Source organism: Ursus americanus, chromosome 5 (assembly GCF_024610735.1).
Source record: "Ursus americanus isolate L20-20 chromosome 5, mUrsAme1.1.p, whole genome shotgun sequence".
Classification (NCBI taxonomy): domain Eukaryota; kingdom Metazoa; phylum Chordata; class Mammalia; order Carnivora; family Ursidae; genus Ursus; species Ursus americanus.
In genome coordinates, this window is record NC_142131.1 from 16,455,194 (window position 1) to 16,479,081 (window position 23,888).

Genomic DNA, 23,888 nt, shown 5'->3' on the forward strand with positions numbered 1-23,888 from the left:
GGAGAGAGCAGAACAGCCAAGGCTGGTGGAACTGTGGGGGTTGGCGTACATGGCGCCCTTGGGTACCACCATATACACTAGAAGTTTATTGTTCTTTCGTCTCCCTAAACACTCTGAGAATTTTTGAAGTGGATGTTTTTTTCTTTTTTCCACAAATGAACATATATAGGTTTTGTGTAAAGTTTCATAGGGCTTCTGGACCTCTTGAATCTTGAAGCCCACGTATGGACCTCCTTTTTCATACTACAAAAACAAAGCATTCAGTATGTGCTCATAAAAGAAAGCTTATATAACTTTGTCCAAGGGAAAAGTATAATTGAATTGCAAAGGATAAGATTTTAAATACATACGTATATATATAATATGTCTAAGCCCGACAAATAAAAGCATGGAAAAATTAGAATGGCTTCTAGAAAAAAGGATAGAGAGAAAAGATAGATCCACAGAAGTCAGCATATCAATTTAAAAAGGATGCTGTAGAGAAAAATTAATCTACTTATAAATGAAGGATATACAATGAATGGAATAACTGCTTTGAAAAATTTTGTATCTCTAACAAGAAAAATAAAGAATCAGAATTTAGTCACCTAGGAAGTACAGGAGACATTACAAGAATAGCCATTTCCTGTGGGTGAATAAGGAAAGAATTTTTAAAAACCATTAAGAACTCTAAATCGATAGATCTGAATAATGGATTATTAAAGGAATGGCCATTATTCTTACAGAACCACTAATTATTTTTGAAAATGAATTTTTGAGGCCAGATGATCAAGATGTATGCAAAATAATTATATTTTATGTTGATACATATGTACATACCAAAAAAATATGTCCATACCATTTTTATGTTCTCCAAGGGCCTCAGTTTTCATTTATTAGTGCTTCCTCCTAGAAAACCCTTCGAGATATAATTGTCATTGATACTGAAAATAGCTAGGCCCTGGCAGTATGGTACTGTGTACATTCTTACTTTATACTGTGTAGCCCTAATGGATATGGAAGGTGTTATGTGGCATTGGAAAGAGGCTCTTGAGGAGGTCACTGTCTAGCTCTGAATTTAAAGACATCAGACATATTCAGAAGCAACATTAAAATGTGATCACCTTGGATGAGAAACATAAACAAATGTACCTAGCATCTCTGGAAGATAATTTCACTTTATCAAAATACAGATATTTAGGGGCGCTTGGGCAGTTCAGTTGGTTAAGCATCTGCCTTTGACTCAGGTCATGATCCCAGAGTCCTGGGATCGAGCCCTGCATCAGGCTTCTTGCTCAGTCAGGAGCCTGTTTCTCCCTCTGCCCCTCCCCCTGCTAGTGCTTTTTCTCTCTTTCTCTCTCTCTCAAAAAAAAAAAAAAAAAAAAAAGAAAAGAAATACAGATATTTATTAAAAGATAAGTATAACATTGAAATGTTGGAGTAATTCTGGAAGAGGACATTTGACAGGCATTTCTATTATAAGTAATTCATCCCATTGGTGTGGATGGTTTTGGGATCTGGACATTTCAGGGAAATGTTTCCGCATGAAACAGTCACCTTGGGGGGGGTGGTGTGGTAGTAGTTTTTATTAAGCAAGACACTTAGGTGTGGCTAGATGGTACAGTCCGTGGGGAAGAAATATTGCCGAGAAGACAATGACAGGACTGATACTAAATGGGGATGAACTTGGGGGTAAATCTGATATCTATTAATATGTTGCTTATGAAGCGGAATGAACAAATGTGTTTCTAGTCTTGATGTGAACTAAAGATCTAGTCATCCTTCTGAAAATTCCTAAATACTAGAATTTGGTGTTTAAAGCAACATATCTTAGGATTTGTCAAGCAAGATGAGATGGATTATGAATATTTATCTCTAGTGCCAACTGTCCAAACTGAAACTAGAAACATCTGTCAAATGATTTTCATTCTACTTTTTAATGCTTTTTTCTTCTGTTTTAGTTTTTTCAAACACAGTATGACAGAATGTCAATAAGAAAATCCTCAATAAAACACCAAGAACACTGGACTTCTTGAGGTGGCTCTAGGTCTTGGAATAAACTATTTTTGGATTCAGATACTATGATTAGGGAGTTCCAGACAGTAATCTTTCTCTAAACATCCTCAACTATCTCCATAAAATTTTATGGTTGTGAAGTTTATCAAGTTGACCTTGAAATAAATATATTGACTCAGCAAATTATTACACCTGACAGTTCTTGGTAAATTGAAGTATTTCCTTTATTTAATCTTAAGCATAGCTGTCAAAAGAAAATAATGACTCTCAACACCTTGAAAAAAGATGTTTGATAATCATTTTATATTTAATATAAAATGCTTACCACTCCAGATAGCAATTGAACATGCTAGGGTTTTTTTTAATCTTGACATGTTAAGTAAACTTTTGTTGGATTTAAAAAAATGCAACGGTGTGATGAGACTGTTCCAAGCTTTTCTTGAGCTGAAACAGTCCTGACCCAAATATCGCTGAAATCAATCTAAATGATATTGAAAGACCCATGCAGTTTAAGTTGAAGTACTACTTGTCAAACATAAAAAGTGAAAAAAATCCAATATATCCTAACTGGCAAATAGGGTTTTTTTTGTTGTTGTTGTTGTTTCAAACTTTTGCTTTAGGGAAGTAGAGAATCAGAACAAACATGCACAAAATTCCAGGAAAAGCAAAAAGCAAAATGTAGTTCTTCAGAGGGAATACGAAAACCCGATTGCCCACTGTGTGCTGGTCACCTCCTCTCTTTTCCCCCTTGTGTTTCCAGCCAGTGACTGTCCTAACGGAGGCTTAAAAATACGGTAGACTTAAAGTTGTACAAAGAGTCAAAATATTAATAGAAGATCCTGCGAGTCAGTCTTGGACCCACTGGTGTGAAGTGGCAACTCGAGCTGCAGGCTAACTTGTTGCTGATTCTGACCCTTCAGTAATGAAAATGGGAACTTTTAAACCCTCTTGCAGTTAAGCATCTACATAGTTTCCAGCATATATGAATCCAATCTGTTCTGAGTGCCCCTCAAAGTAAAGAATGTTCTTTCCTTTATAACTATGAGTCTGTTTTTTTCTTTCTTAAGGAGAAGAGAAAGATTACTGAGCAAGGTTATTAAAAAAATGAAAATTCTTTTCATGGAGTTATTTTTGTACCTTAGGAGTAACAGGAGGTGGTTAATTCTGAACATTTATCTGAAACTTTACACCAGCTTTGCCCTGGGCAAGTTTGTAAATCTTCTTTCCTGCCATTGGGTCCGGCTGAGAAACTTCCATTTGCAGAATCATTTGTGCAGGATCTGGTCCTTGGGGTCACCCTGGAAACCGCATAGTCCCCTCCTTCCAAGCCACACTTGTGTTTTGCTAACGAGAGGGACAAAATGGAGGATCCCAATCTGATGCTGAGAAGGAAGAAGGAAAATGGGAGAAAAATTTGAAATCGAGTGAGCTGATTGTATACCCCTCCAAAAGGGCGTCTGTTAAAATGTGGGTGATCTAATCAGAAACGGAATAGTTGTTCACTATTCCAGAACTAGAATAATAGAATGTTGTGCCGTAGTGGTTTTGTGATGAGAGGTTAAATTGAGAAATGCAGGTGTGAAAGGTTCAGAGTAAACAGCAGATCCAGTTTAGGAATCCTAACTATCCTTGTTTTAAAGGAACTGTTGTCCGGGAATAGCACGAGTGTTTCAATCCAGGAAAGTATTGTGAAAGATGCCTGAAGAGAGAGTTCTCAATTTTGCATGCCACTCCCATGATATTTGTCCTCTTGCCTGATCTGTGTCTCTGTTTTCTTTCTCTTTTTCACTTGGCGAGTGAAGCAACAATTACCTGAAGGACAACATTTCGAAGTTTAAGGGAAAAATCTTAAAACGTATACAAAAATAAAATTATTTTCTCTTTCTTGATTATAATAGGGACAAAGAGGACATACATTTTGGTGCTGAGGGCAGTTTTTCCTTCCACTTTCATGTTTTGCCCTGTTAATACAAAATAGCACCCTTGGAGGACCTATTCCTAATTCAGAGTTCCGTTAATCACTGAGTGGGAGCCATTCTTTCAGTCTAAGGATGACAGACAGTTGGTATTCCTGATTTTACACAGAGAAGGACATCTTTTATAGACTCTAAAAGATCCCTTGCATCCAAAAGGAAAAAAAAAATAGAAGGAACTCTGAGAGTCTGTGAGCCTAGTCAAACAGCAGTCTAAAAATTTATGTCAGCATTAGAGTTTAAGGCATATGCAATCAGAATTAGAGCTGTTGGTCAAATGTTTATTTTCAAAGAGAATGACCTAAAATATTTGTATCTACCCAGATGTAGGCTCTGTTCTTTGCATTACCAGAAGGGCCAGCAGTCTTCTGTCACCAGGGTATTTGAAAACACTTGGGATCAGTTGTTAATGTTGAGTCATGTTTCAACATTACTGATATGGGCGGTAATGTTAATGATAACAAATTGAGTTTGAGAAGGTTGTATTTCAGTGACTTTTGTTCTGGTTGAAATGCCAGGAAGAGGTAACTGTCCCCCTCCCCCCGCCCCCCACATGAAATTGTGATTTAAACTTTGGAAGTGAAGGTGTGTTTATGTTTATGTGTGCAGGGGCAGAAATCGAGTCCCCACCCGATCTAATCACATCTTCCCATTCTCACCTCATCCCCTGCCTTTCAGTCTTGGCTAGTGGTAAGAGATGGTAAAAGAAAACTAGGACAAAAGAAGGATTTGGAAAGATGAGGGGAAAGGGGCAGCAGAGGCAACAGCAGGTTTGGGTGGACGGGAGAAGTCAGGGAAGGGAATGCAGACTGCCCTACCCTCACTACCTCTTTCTTACCACCCACCACCCCAGACAATACCAGTCAGATTGGACGAGTCAGGGAAACAACAACACAAAACCAAACCAAAACAACAACAACAACAACAAAAAACCCACAAAAAAACCCCCAAACCTTGGAAAGGTCACAGAATGCTGTGTGGCTTATGTGTATTAAGAATGACCTGAATTTTGGTTTCTATTCAAGTCAGAAAATCTCCTATAACCCACAATTCTTTACATAAAATTCCTTGGCAGTTGCCACTGCAAATCTTCTGGTCTTTTCCTGTCTCTGAGAAACAATACTATAAATGCAACTGCTGTCAATCATGGAAGCCTGCCTCAAGGTTATGCCAGGTCAGATCTGGAAACCCGAGGATCAGCGAGTGAGGTGTTGATGGCAGGGTGGGTGGCAAATGTGAATGGAAAGAGCTTGAAATTTACAAGCTGCTGTCACAGGAAGATTAGGGCAAAAAGAAGGCCTAAGTTTGAAAGAGCCAAATCAGAATGCAGGAAGATGAGGAAGTCGAGGACTAAAGGAAAACTGTGTCGTGGTTTTATTACAGAGAGCCTCAGCTAGAAGAGATTGAAATTTACAGCAGACACGGTCGTTCCTTATAACATGACCAAATAATATTCCATCTTCCCATAATTCCTCCTTTCTTGCATGCAATCTGCCCATTTCACGGACATCCTGTCGTTTCTCAGCATTGCCCAGGGTCTGCTCTGTCTCAGTGGTTCCTCACTCAGCTGTTTGGAATTAAATCTCCTGTTCATCAGAACAAATTACTATTATTAAAAAGGCCCGAAATACATACTTTGACAGGGAAAAATGAACTAGGATATAAACACAAGAAGAGAAAGGAGAAGTGAGGCAGTGACATCTCGCGGGCTTCCCGCTCTCTTTCCTCGGTCCTTCCACAGCCCTTCCTGACTCCCGAAGGACGGCTCGCAAGGCCAGCAAATCATCAGCTGCCAAAAATGCTCCTCTCACAACCTGTTTTTAAGTCGTCAGCGTATTCTGACAAATTAATGTTTGTACTGAACCCTCTTAATAAACTTTACCTGAGTAAGAGGATTCTTATGCTCTGTAATTTACAAATCCCAAGCTTTGACTCTTTTTTCAAATAGTGAAAAATATTTTTAGTAACTAAAAGAAGAGGTATTTATCATCTCTCTTTCTTCTCTAGGAAACAGCCATCAGGGTTATTCAATGGCAGTTGAGAATGGGTGTGTATAATTGATGCAGTTTGATACTTCTATTTTTAGTATAGAATACACCTCAACAAAATGTCTTAATGTTCAGTAACTTAATGGCAGAATTGTCAACCAGACTGTTCCCTATCCAGCTACTACAGTGCCTCTCTTTCAGAAAAGATTTGAAGGCATCAAAGATTCAATTTATATAACTAAACCTAATCAGCCATCCTTTGGGACTGAAACAGATAAAATAACATTGACAGTAGAATGGGAAAGTCTAAAATCTATATAAAACGTCATTGATAGTTTTTCTTTAGTCTCATATAAGTAACATTATGATCAATCTATTTGAAATATGCAACAGATTATTTCTCTCCTGTTACTGAAATTAAATGGGACTATGAAAATAGAAAGTCTAGAACTGATTGACGAATTTTTTTAAGTTTACTGAATGAGTATCAGTGGCCACAAAAGCTGCAAGGATCACACACTGAGGAACAGAAGTATTTCCTAAAGCCGAACATTCTCTTGAGTCGCCCCACAAATGTCACTCATGTAATAATAAAATGTTTTAAGTCTGTGGAACCCTGTGAATTCTGAGCATGAGGCATTTTTTTTTTTTTTTTTTTTTTTTACTGGAACAGAAGGAAATTATAGCCTGTTGTGATGGTTCCTGCAAAACAGTCTCACAGATCTTTCTTCTGAGTTCCCTTCCCTGGGCTTCTGTGACTACATATCCTGTGACTTTTCCAGCTGCCTTTCTGGCAGTGGCTTCTCAGCATCATTCCTGAGTTCCCGTCTCTCTCTGGCCTTCCATGATGGTGCTAGCTGTTTTCGGCTTTACATCTGTGTCCTGGGGCGTGTTCACCCCCAGCTTTGGTTTCTGTATGCAGACTGGGAATTCACACATCAGTGTCTCTAGTGCCGCTCTCACTCCTGACGGTGGGGGGTGAAGGCCTGCGGGACCATCCTGCCTGGTGCGCCCTGGGCCACCTAGAGTCAGTGTGCCGCTAACGGACCTCAGGGGCTTCGGGCCCCCCACTCGCTGGGTTTGTGTTGCCTCTCTTCACATGGCACTATCACTCGTCCTGTGGCCAAGGGACAGAGCAGACTCATCCCAATTCTGCCTTCCCTCTCCGTGCCTGCAGCCAATTCACTACCAGTTTCTCTCCGTCCTCTCTGTCTAACATCACTCCATTCCGCCTGCTCCCCCCATCACCATCACTCCTTATTTAGGCTGCTGTTAGCTTTCCCGTGGACTTGTGCAAAAATGTCCTAATGGATCTTCCTGCCTCAGGTCTTGAATCCCTTCAATCCATTTTTCAAACCACCCTTAGAGTGATTTTCTGAAAAGTGAATCTGGCCTTACCATTTCTCTGTTGAAACTCTTTAATGGCTCCCCAGTGCCTTCAGGTTAAGGCCAGTTTCCTTAATGGCCCTTCCTGATCTGACCCCTGACTGCATCTCCAGTCCCCTCTCTCCTCCTCTTACTACGTTTGTGCTCTTTGCTGAGCCTTGTGGAATTTCTAATTTCAACTCCTCAAATGGAACATGTTTTCTTACCCCCTCTGGGTTTTGCTCGTGTTACTCCCTTTTTTTTTTTTCTTCTGGAAGGCTCTTTTGTGTGGTTAGTTAAGAGCACAGGCTCTGAAATGAGACTGCCTGGATTGGAATCCTGGCTCCCCATTTCCCAGTCCTTCGCTTTCCTGGGCCTTGATGGTGAGGATGATGACAGGGGTGATGTTAGTGACGGTATCTCCTTTCAGGGGATTTTATGAAGACTAAATGAGTGGGAGCTAGAACCACGTGTGGGTTCTAGTGAACACTCAGTAAATATTAGTGATCTATTGCTTCTCACCTAATTAGATGTTTGTCTAAGAATCCTTGCCTGGGTCTCTTCCTCTGAGTAAGGACACTTTTTGTGTTTGCACAGTACCCTGCATACCCTTGTGGTGGCCGCTATCACCCACACTTTGGTAACTGCTTCTCTTTTCGCCTCTCTCCCCGATTGGTTATGTATTTCTTGAGGTCAGAATTTTGTTTTGCTCACCAAGCCTCTAAAACAGCGTCTGGCTGGTAATACGTGCTCGAGAGGCAACTCGATTTCCACACAGAAAATCTTTGCTTTTCAAGAACTAAGATTTCAGTAAAAAGAGGAGATTCAACATCCGTATTTTGCATGTTCGATCATGGCAAGGTATTTTAAGGAAGTATTTATATTTGACTGGGATGTCAAGTTGAACTAAGGAGATGTATAGCTGGTTGGATTTCTCTCCTGTAAACAAACAAACAAAAAAACCAATAAGGAGATAATTATAAATCACTTCCCTAGTAAAATCAAAGTCTGCCTCAGGTTATTGCTGCGTGACGAGTACCATCAAGGGTTTCCACTCCTCCAAAGGTCTTAATAGACAAGAGAAATGGAAAGAGAAAAAGATAATGCTCTTCTTAAAATGTGAGAGTGCTGTAAAGACCCCGGGCTCGGTAAGGGGAAAGGAGTGGGTTAGGAGGAACCAGGAAAAGCCTCTCCAATATAAATCAGATTCCCCTTCTTGTTCCCTCTTGCTTTCTCAAGACCACTGTGCGCTCTGTCATCCTCTCAGTCTTTATTTCTGTTTCCATTTGTCTTCCTGCGCTTGCTGCTGCTACTCCTCCTACTGACATCTGTCTTCAAAGCTATTGGTTGGAAGGTGGTAGATGCAAGATCATTTCTACTGTGGATCTACTCTAAATCTGTAAGATAAAAATGTTCCTGAAAATGACATATTTAATTCCTTACTTTTTTTTTTTCCCCTATCTGGATCCGAGTCAGGAAGAGCATGTCTAGAAACAAGTAACACTAGTTTTGTATGGAACTGAACAACGTTTTTTTCAATGGAAGAGATAATACCAAGAGAAATTTTTGCCATGAATGGAGGGGCAAAAAGAGGAGACATTTTTAACTTATAATTCATATTCCCTTTGTTTATCACCTTCTAAAAAATTTGGTTGCATGGACCTCATAATCAGTAGGACCTCTGTTTTATGGGAGGGGAAAACGTATCAAAATTGGTTAGTAGAAATAATGTAAGCGACTAGTAAATTTGGGGAAAGTGAACAGGTAAGCTGAGACTAGTGGAGAAACACAAAACAAAGAAGAAAAGACAACAAATGTCTGTCCTCTTGTGACTACAGTTGGAAGCAAGCCAAGTGACCAAGGAGAGAGTCAAGATCTTGGTGAAGCATTAACTGTCCCTGCATCACTTCTAGTTACAGATCTTCTTCGACTTACAATGGGGTTATGACCCAATAAACCCATCATAAATGGAAAATATTGTGTCAAGAATGCGTTTAATACACCGAACCTACCAACATTAATCTACCGAACATCATAGCTTAGCCTTGCTTACTTTAATGTACTCAGAACACTTCTGTTAGCCTACAGTTGGGCAAAATCATCAAAAATAATTTTATAAGAAATTACTGAATATTCAATGTAATTTATTGAACACCGTACTGAAAGTGAAAAACAGAATGGCTGTGTGGGTACAGAATGCTTGTACATATATTGGTTGTTAACCCTTGCGATCCTGTGGTTTAATGGGAGCTGCGGCTCACTGCTGCTGCCCAGCATCAGGGGAGGGACTCACGCTGCAGATCGCTAGCCTGAGAAAACAGCAAAATTCAAAGGGTAACTTCTACTGAATGAGTATTGCTTTTATGCCATGTAAAGTCAAAAATTCGTAAGTCGAACCATAGTAAGTCAAGGACCATCTCTACTTTAGAATGTTTCCTCACAACTGTTCTCTTTTACTTTTTCATTTTTTAAAATTTCAAGTATAAAGAAAAGCAGAAAGGATAGTATAATGAACATCTATATTTAAGCAGTTAGGGTCCTGGCAAGAAAGGTATGGCGTGCTCAAACAGGAGAATTTGAGGAGAGTTTAAGAAAGGGACTGTTGGGGCGCCTGGGTGGCACAGCGGTTGAGCGTCTGCCTTCGGCTCAGGGCGTGATCCCGGCGTTGTGGGATCGAGCCCCACATCAGGCTCCTCCGCTATGAGCCTTCTTCTTCCTCTCCCACTCCCCCTGCTTGTGTTCCCTCTCTCGCTGGCTGTCTCTATCTCTGTCAAATAAATAAATAAATAAAATCTTTAAAAAAAAAAAAAAAGAAAGAAAGGGACTGTTTATGAAGGAGAGGGCAGGGTTTGGGGACCCACCAAGGGATGGTATAGGCTTGGGAAGCAACTAATAACGGGGTTTATCTTCACAGGCCTGAAGACACAAGAGCAAGCACCAGTTATTTAAACCTAGAGAGGCTGCCTATGAGGAGTGGCAGGGAGGGAGCTGGGGTCATACAGGTTCCATCTTCTCTTTCCTCCAACTCTTGTGCAGATGTGTCTCTTGGCCAAACCCAACAGGAAGTCAGAGGTCACGGGAGTCCACTAATGTGGTTCACAAAGGTCAGCCTCCTAGGGAATATGGTAGGGTGGAGAAGAGTGAAGGATATATACACAGGACAGAGAGACGATATTCAGCACAGTATGTGTAAGGGAAAGAGCTCCTATCTAGAGGTGGAGAAACATAGGGTGTAGCTTGTTTTTCAAGCTTTAGGTTGCAATCCATTAGTCAGTTGTAAAAACAGTTTAGCAGATGGTCACCAGCATTTTAAAAGAAAAACAGAGTAGAAAATATTAGGGTGAATTTGATGCAGCAAGGGTGTGTGTTTGTGTCCATGCCCCGGGCCTAAGTCCACACTGGCTGGACATATATTTCTTACTGTTGGTCATAGTAAAAAGAATATTTAGGGGCGCCTGGGTGGCACAGTGGTTAAGCGTCTGCCTTCGGCTCAGGGCGTGATCCTGGCGTTCTGGGATCGAGTCCCACATCAGGCTCCTCCGCTATGAGCCTGCTTCTTCCTCTCCTACTCCCCCTGCTTGTGTTCCCTCTCTCGCTGGCCGTCTCTATCTCTGTCAAATAAATAAAATCTTAAAAAAAAAAAAAAAGGATATTTAGCCTGATTCAGAAAGGGCAAAGGACTGGAAGAGGCATTTTTCCAAAGAAGATATACAAATGGCAAACAAGCACAAGCAAAGATGCCCAACATCATTAATTATTAGGGGACTGCAAATCTAGCACCCGTTAGAATAGTTACTGTAAAACAAACAAACAAACCCAAAACAAAAACCAAACAAACAGAAAAGAATGATCAGTAAGGATGTGGAAAAATTGGCGGTGCTTGTGCTCTATTGGTGGGAACGTAAAATGGTGTCACCACTATGGAAAACATATGGTGGTTCCTCAAAAACTCAAACACAGAATTTCCATAAGATCTAGATATTCCGGTTCTGAGTAGATAGCCAAAGGAATTGAAAGCAGGATCTTGATGAGATAGTTGTGCACCCATATTCATAGCAGTGTTCTTCACGATAGCCAAGAGGTGGAGACAACCCAGGTGTCCACTGACTGATAAATGAGTACACGAAATGCGGTATGTACATAGAGTGGAATATTATTCAGCCATAAAAAGAAAGAAATGCTTAGGATGGCTTGTGCTGGCCGCCGTGCCGTATTCTTGCTGGAGATGAACTGTAGCACCGAAGCCCATCCTTCCTTGTCAGTCTTGACCCAAAGATGTCACCATTCCTAGTTACTTGTCACCACATAATTGGTGTGGATTGGAAAGTTTTCCTGAAACGGGGCAGAACTGCTTGGTTGTCTTTTCCATGTAACTTAAGCATAGTAATATAAATAAAGTAATAGTTGGGAAAAAAAGTATCTCAGAATGTGACTGTATTTGGAGATAGGGCCTTTAAAGAGATAATTAAGTTAAAATGAAACCCTTAGAGTAGCCCCAATCCGAACTGACTAGTATCCTTATGAGGAAATTTGGACACAGAAAGATTTCAGAGATGTGTGCACATAGAACAGAGACCATGTGAGGAAGAAAGTGACCAGAAGGTGTTCATCTGCAAGCCAAGAAGAGAGACCTCAGGAGAAGTAAAATCTGCCGACACCTTGACCTTGGACTCCCCAACTTCCACAGCTGTGATAAAATATTTCTAGTGTGGCAGCCCTCCGGTCTGGGCTATTTGTTATGGCAGCCCTAGAAAACTAATACAGATGGTAAATTTTATGTTATGTGTATTTTTATCACAATTAAAAAAAGGTGGAAAACAGTGGTCTAGCTAGCTTCATCGTGGAAGCAATCTGGAAAGAAGTTTGTGAAGCAATAAAGGGTGAGATCACAAAGAAAATAATTTGTATTCTGTGTAAAGAGATTTGACTGGGACGGTGTGTTGAGATACATGTTGAGAACTGTAGGCCTGTTCTCTAAGTTTGAATGAGGTTAGGATAGGTATAAACTAAACGTTGGTGGGCTTTACTTGCTTTGTTTAATATAACCATTTCTTGGAAGGAAGCTCTTGGAGGAAGCACTTCGGGTTCTTGAAACTTCCCCAGTAGTACAAGTATCAAACAATCATGACAGTTATTAAATTTAATACGAAACTTTTCTGTGCTTAGCGTAGTGGTGGAAGGATATTGATTATACAAGTTAAATATTATTATTCCCATTTTTTAAAAATTTCAAGTTGCCAGTGGCACTTTATGTCTTTTCGGCATGCTGTTCTGCAGTTTTCTTGGGCTTTTGGCCCAGATGCCAAAGAGCCTGACACTGGCACGGGTCATGCAAAGACTGGCAACACCTTGAAGTTCTCTTCTGTAACAACTCTGGCTTTCTCATTCTTATAGACATTCGGTCTGGGCATGACCAGTCCTGTCAGCTGGGTAGCCAATTTGAGTTCTTTAGCAGAGATGTCTCCCTTCTTGGGGGCTGAGGGCTTCCTGGGAAAGAGGATAAGCTTAGAGCAGTACTCCTACAGGTGTGGCATGTTGGTTTGTGGGGACTCCTTGGACTGGTTCTGCCTTCTTGGATTCACTGAGATCCCCATGGTCCATGCCACGTTCTTGTGAATGCCAGCCCCCTATAGGTCTAACAAGCAGAAGCCCTTGCCAGCTGGCACTTTGGTGTGATGCCTCATTGTGGGGCACCTCACTATGGGCCTGGTGGGTCCACTCGGCAGTGAGGCGTGCTTGGGTTTGCCAGGCCTTGTGTCCGTGGATCTTCTGCGCCAGCTGGTTGAACCATGTGGCCACGTGCTGCTGCCACTTCTCATGGAAATGGGGTTTCAGGATCATGCCATTCGAGCTGGGCACCTTGGCTGCTGCCTATAGGCCTCCTCTACAGGAGAACGGCCAACGGAAGACAACTGGTGCTGCCAAGCATCCTGAGATGGTCTATTTCCATTTTACCGATGAGGAAATTAAGGATCAAAGATGTTAAGTTGTTTACGTACCTATACCTCATAACACACATAATTCACATGTAACGGTATTTGAAGAAGGGAAGAACACGTATAGCTTTAAGCTGTAGCTGGTGCAGTATCTGAGAGAGACATCTTACAGGAAACAATCGTGTGGTAAAGGCCTTTTAAGTAATAGGAAGAAAATATTTTCTGTACCACACATATTGGAAGTCTTTCTATTCCTGTGGGAAGTCTGGAGATCCATAAAACCTTTTGAAACTTGCTTGTGGTTAGGCTTTTGGGTTTGTTCACAGCAATCTTTCAAATCAACTTTATTGAAGTATAATTGACATAGGATAAATGCATGCATTTTATGTGAAGAGTTCATTGACTTTTGACAAATATATACACCGATAAGCCATTACCAAAATCAAGACAAAGAACTTCTCCATCACTCCCCAAGTTTCCCAAAGTCCCTTGTCAGTTAGCCTCCCTGCTGCACACTCCTGTCTCCCCCTCCCCCCATTCCTCTACCCCTACCATCCCTGCTCCAGGAAAGTACGGATTTGTTTTCTATTACTATAAATGAGATTTTTCCCCACTCTGGAATTTCATGTAAATGAAATTTTACACTATCTAGGTTTTGTTTGTTTGTCTTCTTTGTCCTGGCTTCTCTCAGTCAGCAAAATGTTTTTGAGATTCATTCATGATGTCTACGTATCAATACTTTATTCCTTTTATTCTTTTATATCTGGGTAGTGTTTCATTGTATGAATATACCACAATTGGTTTAGCCATTTACCTACTGAAGGACATGTGAGTTTTTTCTTCCGGTGTTTGGCTATCATGAATAAAGCAGCTGTGAACACTCAAGTACAATTGTTTGCATAGGCATATGCTTTCGTCTCTCCCGGCCAATTACCTAAGAGACGTATTGCTGAGTTGTAGGTGCGTGTTTAACCTTTAAAGAACCTGTCAGACTGTTTTCCAAGGATGTACCACTTCTCATGCCCATCAGTAACGCCCAAGCGTTCCAGTTGCTCCACATTCTCACTAGCACCTGGTATTGTTGGTTTGTTAACTATTAGCCATTCTGGTGGGAATGGAGTAGTTTCTCATTGTGGTTTTAATTTGCATTTCTCTGATGACTAAAGATGTCAAAAACATTTTCATATGCTTGTTGGCCATTTGTTTGTCTTCTTTTGTGAAGTGTCTATCTACATTTTTTGTCCACTTTTAATTGGGTTATTTGTCTAGTTGTTGAGTTGTCGGAATTATCTGCATGCTCTGGCTCCAAGTACTTTGTTGGATGTGTGTTTTGTAAATGTTTTTCTCCGACCCTGTGGCTTGCTTTCCCATTTTCTCAGTGGTGTCTTCTGAAGAGTTTTATATTTTGATGAAGTCTAGTTTATTAACTTTTTTCTTTTATGGTTACTGATTTTTGTGTCCATTGGAGAAATTATTGCCTGTCTCAAAGTCACGAACTTTCCTTCTCTCTCAGAAATTTTGAAGCAAGTGTTTTGTAATAGACATTTACTCTGGAGCAGGGTTATGTTAACGTAAAAATTAATAAATAGCAAAAGTAATAATCAGATATAGAATCAGCTCATGGTTATAGGCTGAAGGTAGTGATTTAAGCAATTTTAGTATTGGAGAGAGAAATGACCAAAATTAGTCTATTACCTTTGCAAAATGAAACTCCTAGCTGGTCATTGCATGGTGTGGGCCATTATGGGAACTGAACTTGTGAAGGTTGCACATGTGCATGGCAGAGAACTAAATGAAAATAGAGGCAAACCAGAACTAGAATCGAGGCAGATATGGCACCGATCTGACCAAGGGTTCTGCTATTAGGGGAGTGGTTAAGGACTGTTACAAGCAGGTGTATATTATTCATAAGTATATTATTCATAATATATGTGTGTGTGTGTGTGTGTATTTAAGTTAACTTTAGTAAATTGTATATACTTTATTTCAAAACATCATTTTTTTCCTAATGAAAATTCTTCAATAATTTATCTGCTCAAAGCTTGATATAGAGATACCTGAATTGAGAATACCAACCAACATTCTAACACATAAGCAAAAGCCCTTTACAGAGGCATATGAGGTCTTTATTTGCTTCTAACATGGAACTTAGAATAGATACCTTTAAAGGCAGAGAGAAAATCATGGTATTTCTTTGCCACCTAGGGTTCCGATGAGGTGAATAAAAGAAGAACCACTTGTCCATTTGAGAGCTAAACTTGAATTGAACATTTCTTTACCTTCTGAAATGTTCAGTTAAGTGCTTTTACACTTCAATTTTCCAGCCTGGGCCAAGACCAGAAATGCCAAAATGATATGAGAAAGGCTGTTCTTACTGTTTTTCTGGCTGGGATTGGAAGAGAAAGTGCCAGCAATCTTGTAAGAAAGCCTGTTCTCGAAAGATCTGCAACCCAGTTTGCAGAATCAAGGGGTTTGGATAGTTCAGATGAGTTTGGCTGAGTGTCCTGGTGTGTTCATCCGAATAACACCCTGCAGAAAGCATTTTGTCTTATCAAAGTCAACCACAGAATACTTTGTGTACTTCTTCAGACATCTTAACCATCATGTGTGCCCATCCAGATAAACCGCTAAAGGCTAGCTGAACACTGCCAAATTGAAATGTTTGAGTATGATCCCTACAACTAGGATTCAGATTTCAACTCGAAATAATGAAAATAGTAATCACAGCGATAATTTTATAAAATGTTTATAGAATTGGCTCCAAAGTGCATCAGAGTCTTTAAACTACAGAAGGCATTAGAGATAACTTAGCCTAACCTCTCATTTTACACTTTAGAAACTTAAAGTTCAGAGAGATGAGGTTATTTGCCCAAAATCATGTAGCAAGTTAGAGGCAGCGTCCAGCCTGGAAAATAGGATCCTTTCTTTCTTATAATGCATCGTGAAGTAGGCTGAGTGATTTGTTCTTTATCATACACGAGCCCCAAAAGAGAAAAACTACCTGTAAAGTTATTATGTGATCATAGTATGGCAAGAAGAAAGGAAATTCATTAGAGATACTGGGATGGGAGATTATTATTTCGGTGTGCAGGGCTGGAGTGCCAAACGATATATTCAGATCCATTAAAACCCCTCATTGATATGCTGGTTTTAGTATATGTTAATTATTTAGCAACATTATATGCTAGAAGACGTTCTTTCTAAAAAATCTTTTTGTTTTGAAAGCATCTTGCTAGGAGGGTAGTTAATGCCTTGAGAGCCTGAGTTGGGGATTCTCGTTCACACGTATCTCTTTGAGACACAGTGGTGGAAGCAATCATTCCTCATGACCATCCCACATGGACTGTGGGAAGGACAAGGCAGCCTGGCTGAAGACCGAAGGGCGTGGAAGCAGACGCCGTGGGTCGGTGGGTGGGTCCACAGGGAGAATCAGGGTCTCTGGTCCTGAGTAAAAACCGTGGCCCAACGGGCAACAAGCAACCCGAGCTGCAGGCCACTTTGCCCGTTCATTGGCTGCTTCCACGAAACAGTGCAAAGGTTGTTCCAGAATTGTTTCTCTTCCTGAAAACCGTTGAAGCCTGCTCATTCCCAAATCTACAAAGCATTGGATATCTCCTGGTTGTTAAAATTCTTATTCTTTCCTTATAGAACACACATTTCTTTTCTTCTCCCCGATGCCTGCAGCAACAGTTGTTCTATTATTATTATTATTATTATTATTATTATTATTATTATTATATTTTTTTAACAGGCTCTGCTTTGCTGGTTGATTTGATTAAAGAAAGTGTTTGAAATATACATAGAATTTATAAATAATATTATTAACTTAATTTCCTCATTGGTAAAAATTGGGCTCGGTCTCTATAACCTCTAGGTCCCTTCCATCTCTAGCATGTTAGGATTCTATGCGTCTGGGCCCTGTGTTACACACCTTCTGTTTCTCAGCCAGGCAGCCAACCAGCCACTCTGCACCCCATGTATTTGTATAACACATAGTATGGGAACCTGACAGGAACGAAGATAAACACATTTCCAACGTGACTACACCATGGCACTTCAACAATAGGAGAAGTATTTCTGTGGGCACAGCACACGCACTACAGAGTCTCTATAATATGAAACACTTTAAAGTGATGGTAGAATCTGTGCTGAGACAGACATGAAGAACTTTGGCGACCTCGACCCCATCAGCACCATATATTCCTTACTACCAGGTGAAATACCTACCAGCTGGAGGGATAGAAAGAAAGCTGTGCTGTTCACCAGAGCTGACAAGTTGTTCTTAAAGCATTTAAATATAAGTCTAATCCCTCGTGACCGTGGGTTTGGATAGCGTAGACCCAATGACTTTTTCATAATACAACAGAAAGATATATTATTCATAAGACGATAGTAGGACAGTTGATTTTACTCATTTTATTTACTATCATTGGTTTTATTTAGCAGATGTCACCGTGTGAGCGATTTCTATTAATGGGAGTATTGAACAGTTGGAAACGGGGCTTTCAAGTGAAACACCTGGTTCAGAAATGATATATGTACTTCCTATGTGGTGACAAACCTAATCCAAAACACATATTTTTCATAAAATCTTGCCTAATTCTCTACTTTTTAAATAGCTCTCCATTTTAGAGTTTAAAAAACACACAAAACAGTTCTCAAGCACTAGGTCTTACTATGAAACACAGTATTCGTATTTTAGAAGCGTATGAGCCCAGGTATATGAGGAATTTTCAATAGCTAGCCTCACAGAGGCGTAGTTTGGTGCTTGCCGCAGGCTGGGGGAGGAAGAAACGGCGAGGTGTTGGTCCAAGGGACAAAATTTAGTTGTGAGATGAGTAAGTCCCGGCGATCTACTGTACGGCATCGTGCACAGAGTTAACAGTACTTTCTGTAGGTGTAAAAGCTTCCTGCGAGAGTCGATCTTATGTTATTTGTTCTTCTCACACACACGTACACACACATACACACAATGAAGAGGGCAGGAGGAAACTTCTGGAAGTGATGGAGAAGGTTAGGGCATGGGTTGTGGCAATGGCTTAATGTACACTTACCTTCAGACTGATCATGGTAAATACATTAAGCATGCAGAACTTTTTGTATGGAAAGAAAGGAAGGGACGGAGGGACGGGGTCGGGGTGGGGGGACAGAGGGACAGAGGGAGAAAGAGAAACCCATGAGACTAGAGAGGAGCAAGCTCTCTGTTGGATCAACAAGGCCAAGGCTCCTCAATAATCCCGAGTGTTGGCAAAATAGGATCCGTGTGTCAGAGGCAGCAAGAGAGGTCGCTATCCGGGGAACCCAGATGGTTGCCTCCAGCAAGTTTCCAGGCAAATGTGAAGCAGGCTTCTGATTCGTCATCCTCTTGCCTCCCTTTCTTTACCCTTTCTCTCTGCAAGGCCCACCCTGTCCTCTCTCCTCTGGCTGCTGGACTGTCTGCCCATTGCTACCTTCATACAGTCCTTCCCTTTCTACTTCCCTTCTCTTTCCTCCAGTTGGAAACACCCATCCTTCAGCAGATACAGGTTATTCTTGAACAGATTACCAGATGAAATAATGCCGCCGAGCTTCAAGATACTTGTGGGAAATGTACCCTGTATTTGAATTTTACTAACCTTAAACAAATACAAAATTAATGTGGGAATGTTTGCAAGTAGGAAAAGATTTTCTGGTGTTTTTCCCTACTCCCATATATATATATATATAATTTTTTTTTTTTTAAGTTTGAGAGAGAGTGAGAGAGCGAGAGCGAGAGCATGAGCAGGGGTAGGAGCGGAGGGAGAAGCAGGCTCCCCACTGAGCAGGGAGCCTGATGTAGAGCTTGATCTCAGGACCCTGAGATCATGACCTTGAGCCGAAGGCTGACACTTAACTGACTGAGCCACCCAGGGACCCCTCTAATAAATTTTTAAAAATAGTGCTTAAAAGGAATTTTTTTTTTTAAGATTATTTATTTATTTGACAGAGAGAGACAGCCAGCAAGAGAGGGAACACAAGCAGGGGGAGTGGGAGAGGAAGAAGCTAGGAGCCTGACGTGGGGCTCGATCACAGAGCACCGGGATCACGCCTGAGCCTAAGGCAGACGCTTAAGGACTGCGCCACCCAGGCGCCCCGGAATTATTTTTCTTCTAAAACTTTACAGGCCTACAAACTTCTAGTGAGGATAAAGACTTGTGCCTTCAGATGCCAGGAATTGACCAAATCAGATAAATAAGAATACCCTCCTTTTTCTTAATCGTAGCTGTATTTTAATATTTATTTTTAAAAACAGAAATGGATTTGCATAGTTTAAGAATTTAACAAGAGTGAAAATGAACACAAAGTTTTCCTCTCCTCAATCCCCCATCTGGTAATTTCCACCCCTATACCAGAGATAACCTCTGTTATTAGCTTCTTGTGTAGACTTTCAGATATTTAAAAAATGTTTATACAAGTGAATGTTAACACCGATTCCTTTCCCGGCTTAAAAAAAAAAGGAACATACTATGCACACTTTGGTATTTTCCCCCTCACTTAATGTATCTTACGTATCTTTACATACTGGTACTATGGAACATCCCCATTCTTTGAAAAAATTTTTTTTTATTATGGTTGAACGGTATCCCAATATTTGGATGCACCATGATTTATTGAAACAGTTCTCTATTGACAAACTTTTAGATTGTTCCAATCTTCTGCTATTAAAAGAACTGCTGCAGTAAATAACCCTGCACATTCATGATTTTGCCCATGTGTGAATATATCTGTAGAATAAACTCCTAGAATTGGAACTGCTGAGTCAAAGAGTACATGCATTTGTAATTTCAATAAATATTGCCAAATTGCCTTCCAGAATGATTATACCTATTTACACTCCCACCAGCAATGAATCACTGCTCCCATTTCTCTGTATCTTGCCAACCCTAAGGGTTGTCAAATTTTTGGATTTTTACCAACCTGATAGTGAAATATGGTATCTTGATGTAGTTTTAATTTGCATTTTTTCTATGTGGGAGTGATTTGAGCATCGTTTCATATGTTCATGAGTCATTTGTATTTCCTTTTCTGTGAACTATTACTCACTTTTCTAATAGGGTTTTTTTCTTCTTTTAATTCTATGGTTTCTTTCTAGATGAAAGTCTAGCTCCTTGTAAGTATACTCAACTGCAGATGCCTTTCCCTAGTTTGCTGTTTGTCTTTTTACTTAAGAGTTGTTTTAAAGGTTGAATAATGTGGATAATTGCATTAATACTTCATGTCATTTTGTCTGCACCCAAGCTTTGGATGAAGATAGATAGGTAGATAAATAAATAGATTGTGTGTGTATATGCAGATTTTCTAAATGGCCCTCTCTTTTTCTTGGAGTATGAATACGTGAGACTCATGTATTAACCCTTCCTATAGGCAGAGGAGTGCAAGCCTATTACCCAAAAGAGGTTCAAGGAGTTTATTGAGTTTATTTATTTACATGCAAATAAACAAATACAATAGTGGGGAGCCTGGCTGGCTCAGCTGGTTAAGTGTCTGACTCCTGGTTTCAGCTCAGTTCATGATCTCATGGGTCGTGGGATAGAGCTGCCGCCTCTCGTGGGGCTCCGTGTTGAGGAGGGAGTCTGCTTGAGATTCTCTCCCTCCGCCCCTCCCCCCTCAAATAAATGCAAAAATCTTTAAAAAAAAAAAAAAGCAATACAATAGAGTAAGAGATGTAAATATAAACAGGTAAATAAAGAATGAGGCCACAGCGGGAGCAATGGGTAGTTAGCTGTGAGCACCGTGATTTGGGAGTAGGGAGGGAGGACTGAGTGACTGTAAGGTTACCATCATTAAGTTAATCGTTAAACCACTGCATCAACAGACTTCCGCGCAGAAAAGAGACTCTGCTCTGGGTGTTGTAAGCAGAAAGGCATTCAATACAAGGGATTATGAATTTACAAAAGCCCTGGGAGAGACTGGAGTGATGCGCTCAAGGAGCTGCTCTGACCTCAGGTTTCTGGTCCTCCCATCGCCACTGCAATTGTTAGAGGAGTGGGGGCACGCTGGCTCCTGGGGCTTCTGCTCCAGCTGCCTCTCTCCCAAGACACTGATGGGCAGCGAGGAGCATGTGGACCCCGGTCCCCGCCAGCACGGGTGACTGTCAGAGCTTGCCTGTCAAGTGCAACTGCCACAGGAAAATAGCCTCTCCTGTGTTTCAGATTTGTCACAGCTACATCCTGGCCAAATCCAGAATGGACCTGGAACTCCAGCTGCAAGGGAGCCTGGGAAGTGTAGTTTTATTCTTTTCAGCACTTGTAATTCAGGGCATGTGGTGATGGGTGCCAATAATTAATATAGTTTTAGTCACCTTGGTATGTATTTATCAGATTATCAAGTGTAAAGCAGATGACTAAAGACTGGGTACATTAAATTGATATATTTTGTCTGGGTCTGGAAGAAGCCTAAGGGTCTTCTAGAAAGTAGGATTTTTAAGGAGCTCACCTGGCAGGAAACCTGGTAGTCAGGAGCAGAAAGATAAAGATTGAGGACATGGGGCTTTAACGCATGGATAGGACTGGGAGAATTATCAAAGGAGTGGTGGGGAGGGCTGAGGAAAGATAAATTGGTTTTCATTATTATGTAGGCCTATCCCCAATGATGATAGGAATGGCAATAAAAAAACCCAGTATGATTTAATAGATAACGTGTGTGAAAACCTGTGGTAAGCCGTAAGGCCTTGACGATAAGCAGTACTGGAGGTACGTATTATTCTCATTTATACGCAAGAAAACAGGTTTTAAAAAGTTAGCCATCTGCCCAAGTTCACTTTACTGTGTATTAGAACTTGAACTGAACCTTCCTTCCTTCCCCTTCTCCCTTCTCCCTCCCGCCCTCCTATTCTCCATCCATCCGTCTTCCCTGTAACTTACTGAGCATTTACTATCTGCTGGGGTCTTTGCTTAGATGGTCAAGACAAAATCCTTTCCCTCAAGGAGGCAGTAGCCTTCTATCCAGCCTACCCGATGTTCATTTGGCATTTTCTTCATAGTATATTTGCCTCCCAGAATTCTGTTAGTAGCACTGGATTCTGTTAGGAAGCTCGCCGCTTTTATCCCACCTAGAGAACGCACATATGCAAACCAGACATAGCCCCGTTCTAACACCAGGGCGATAGAATCTCAACTCGAACCTTTGGAACTCGTGGTGGCGGCGAGCACGGCTTCCTTGCGGCCGTGTGGGTCGTATGGATTTTGTATAGAATGGCCTACGTGTGTCAGCGTTGTAGGATTTGACTCCTGGGAAAAAATAAAAGGGAAGACTAAAACTAGCTACAAAATACCTCAGGATATTAGAGTGAAGCTCACCGCATAAAAGACACATGACATTTGCCTGTGAATAGATTGGCTGAGCATTTTGGTTCTTATGCTGGTTTTGAGCTGCCAGTGACTCTTGTGGCAACCATCCAAGTTTTCAGGACACTATCACATTTTTAAGTTTTCCTAATGAATTATAATAACATTTCTGTAGTTTACATCAAATTGTGTTGAATGGCATTTTTAGCAAATTGTGTCACTTTGTGAATTTCCAAATTTTACAAAATTTCTGTGCCAAAAAATAATCAGTGAAAATGATTTTGTGTGAAACTTTTTGAAAGCCAAGTTTAGCTGATTTTGCTAAACAGCACAAGCAAACAATTTATTCAGTCTTTCTCCAAGTCCTTTTTCTGTGCCTTGTTCTTTGCTTCCAGGCCCCCCTCCCTCCTCCCTTTCTAAGCTTCTTTCACTCTGTTTACTGGCCTTTGTTTCTGCTCCTAGTTTGTCTTTCTCGAACATTATCTGCCCTCTCCACACCCCTCCACCCTGAGCTATACCAAGCCTTGGGCTATGGTTTTGGGTTGAGGGTCACGGAGGTCATGGATTTTGCACTGAAAGGAAGAAAGGAAAAAGGGGGGAAAAGGAATGATCACTTTTGCTCTCTCTTCTGCCCTTGGTGCCGAGAAATTCAGTTGAGATTAGTATCCTGGCCAGCATTATTACTGTGGGGTTGAGACAAACACAGTGCTCCCCACAAGAGAGGCCGTGATAATGTTGCTAAGAATAAAAGAACATATTTCTATATGCCTGGACTTGTGTTTTGAGATCCTTGCATGTGGGTGTTTAGGCTACCATCCTAGGTTTGTGAGCCTGTCCTTCTGAACTGCCCTGTTTCCCAAAGGAAAAACAGTGAAGAGGAGTGGAGACAGCATGCATTTTGCAATCAGGGTTCCTGGGACAGAATCCTGGCTCACCAGCCACTTAATCCTCCCAGTGTCAGTATTCTTTGTTACCAAATAAAGAAACTAGCTACCGATATAGCTCTTACAGTATTGCTAACAATGCGGTTAGCATTAATTGAATAATTACTATATGCCAGACATTCTGTTAAATACTTACATGCCTTGTTTCAAACTCTTTTACAACACTAGGCAGTAGCAATTATTACCCCCATTGTGTGGATGGGGAGACTGAGGTTAGAAAATTTAAATTACTTACCCTAGGCCACTCAGCTATGAAGTGGAGTTGGGTTTTGAACCCAGGTCTGATTCCAATTCCCATTCTTGAAGCATATCCTGGGTAGAAATAATGATTAAATAACGCCACCCAGAGTATCAGACATATAGGGAGGGGGTCATTCTTTTG

At 40.8% G+C, this 23,888-nt stretch overlaps 1 long non-coding RNA gene and 1 pseudogene across 1 annotated transcript in view; one reads left to right on the forward strand and one right to left on the reverse strand.

Annotated features, from left to right (window-relative positions):
• The window catches only part of LOC148110043 (uncharacterized), a 46,158-nt gene that overhangs the window by 13,801 nt on the left and 8,469 nt on the right, over positions 1-23,888 (forward strand). The gene's annotated exons all lie outside the window — the stretch shown is intronic.
• LOC123791565 (large ribosomal subunit protein eL13 pseudogene) lies at positions 12,551-18,124 on the reverse strand (annotated as a pseudogene).